This window comes from Colobus angolensis, unplaced genomic scaffold, assembly GCF_000951035.1.
Source record: "Colobus angolensis palliatus isolate OR3802 unplaced genomic scaffold, Cang.pa_1.0 Scaffold228, whole genome shotgun sequence".
Taxonomy (NCBI): domain Eukaryota; kingdom Metazoa; phylum Chordata; class Mammalia; order Primates; family Cercopithecidae; genus Colobus; species Colobus angolensis.
Window position 1 is genome coordinate 2204290 of NW_012115466.1, and position 2308 is coordinate 2206597.

At 45.9% G+C, this 2308-nt stretch overlaps 1 pseudogene; it reads left to right on the plus strand.

Moving 5' to 3' along the window:
- The window catches only part of LOC105513300, an 89970-nt pseudogene extending 89035 nt beyond the window's left edge, over nucleotides 1-935 (plus strand).
- The last annotated feature ends 1373 nt before the right edge of the window (nucleotides 936-2308 follow it).

Here is a 2308-nt window from a genome sequence, read left to right on the forward strand (position 1 = left end):
GAGGACATAGAAGAGGACCGAGGAGACTGCCTCCGCCGCGTGAGCACAGAGCCTCGCCCTCACTGCTCCGCCACAGATCCACACCCGCCGCCAGCTCACCATGATGATATCGCTGAGCTTGTAGTCAATAAGGGCTCCGGCATGTGCAAGGCCAGCTTCACGGGTGACGATGCCCCTGGGGCCGTCTTCCCATCCATTGTGGGGCGTCTCAGGCACCAGGGCGTGATGGTGGGCACGGGTCAGAAGGACTCATAGTGGGCGAGGAGGCCCAGAGCAAGAGGGGCATCCTGACCCTGAACTGGGACGACATGGAAGATCGGGCATGACACCTGCAAGGAGCTGCCTGTGGCTCCCCGAGGAGCACCCCGTGCTGCTGATCGACCCCCTCCCTGAACCCCAAGGCCAACCGTGAGAAGATGACCTAGATCACGTTTGAGACCTTCCGCACCCCAGCCATGTACGTGGCCATCCAGGCCGTGCTGTCCCTGTAGGCCTCTGGCCGTACCACTGGCATGGTGACGGACTATGGCGAAGGGTCACCCACGCTGTGCCCATCTACGAGGAGTATGCCCTCCCCCACGCCATCCTGCATCTGGACCTGGCTGGCCATGACCTGACTCACTACCTCATGAACATCCTCACCCAGCGCCTACAGCTTCGCCACCATGACCAAGCAGGAAATCGCGTGTGACATCAAGGAGAAGCTGTGCTAGGTCGCCGTGGACTTGGATCAAGAGATGGCCATGGTGGCTTCCAGCTCCTCCCTGGAGAAGAGTTATGAGCTGCCCTACAGCCAGGTCATCACCATTCGCAACCAACAGTTCTGCTGCCCCAAGGCGCTCTTCCATCCTTCCTTCCTGGGCATGAAATCCTGTGGCATCCACGAAATTCCCTTCAACTCCATCATGAAGTGTGACGTGGACATTCACGAATAGCCTTTGTGAAAATGTGAGAACTATGTTGAGGATCATTTTTTTTTTTTTGCATGTGGATATGCAATTGCTTCAGTATCATTTGTTGAAAAGGTGAGTGTTTTCCCATCAGTTTTCTCACTTCTGACAAATATCAGTTGGGCATTGCTATGATTTGATTATGGTTTGTTGTCATCCAAGCTTACGTGGAGTCTTGGTACACGATGCAGTTGTGTTAGGTATAGACCCAGTAATAGACCCTGGGTCAAATGGTATTTCTGGTTCTAGATCCTTGAGGAATTGTTGCACTGTCTTCCAACAATGGTTGAACTAATTTATACTCCCAGCAACAGACTAATAGCATTCCTATTTCTCCACATCCTCTCTAGCATCTGTTGTTTCCTGACTTTTTAATGATCACCATTCTAACTGGCGTGAGATGGTATCTCATTGTGGTTTTGATTTGCATTTCTCTAATGACCAGTGAGGATGAGCTTTTTTTCATATATTCTTGTCTGCATAAATGTCTTCTTTTGAGAAGTGTCTGTTCACATCCTTTGCCCACTTTTTGTTCACATCCTTTGCCCACTTGTTTGTTTTTTTCTTGTAAATTTGTTTAAGTTCTTTGTAGACTCTGAATATTAGCCCTTTGTCAGATGGAAAGACTGCAAAACTCTTCGACATAAGCATGTAATGCAAAACTTTGAAACTTTTAGAAAGAATTTTCTCCTGTAGGTTGCCTATTCACTCTGATGATAGTTTCTTTTGTTATGCAGAAACTCTTTAGTTTAATTGGATCCCATTTGTCAATTTTGGCTTTTGTGGCCATTGCTTTTGGTGTTTTAGTCATAAAGTCTTTGCCCATAGCTATGTCCTGAATGGTATTGCCTAGGTTTTCTTCTAGGTTTTTTATGGTTTTAGTTCTCACATTTAAGTCTTTGATCCATCTTGAGTTAATTTTTGTATAAGGTGTAAGGAAGGGGTCCAGTTTCGGTTATCTGCATATGGCTAGCCACTTTTCCGAACACTGTTTATTAAGTATGGAATCATTTCCCTATTGCTTGTTCTTGTCAGGTTTGTTAAAGATCACATGGTTGTAGATGTGTGGCATTATTTCTGAGGCCTCTGTTCTGTTCCATTGGTCTCTATATGTGTTTTAGTACAAGTACTGTGCTGTTTTGGTTACCATAGTCTTGTAGTATAGTTTGAAGTCAGGTAGCATGATGCCTCCAGCTTTGTTCTTTTTGCTTAGGATTGTCTTGGCTCTATAGGCTCTTTTCTGGTTCCATATTAAATTTAAAGTAGTTTCTAATTCTGAGAAATCTTATTTAGTATTTACTGTCAGGCAGGTCTGCTACCAACAAATTTTCTTGGCCTTTGTTTTCTGAAAATGCCAT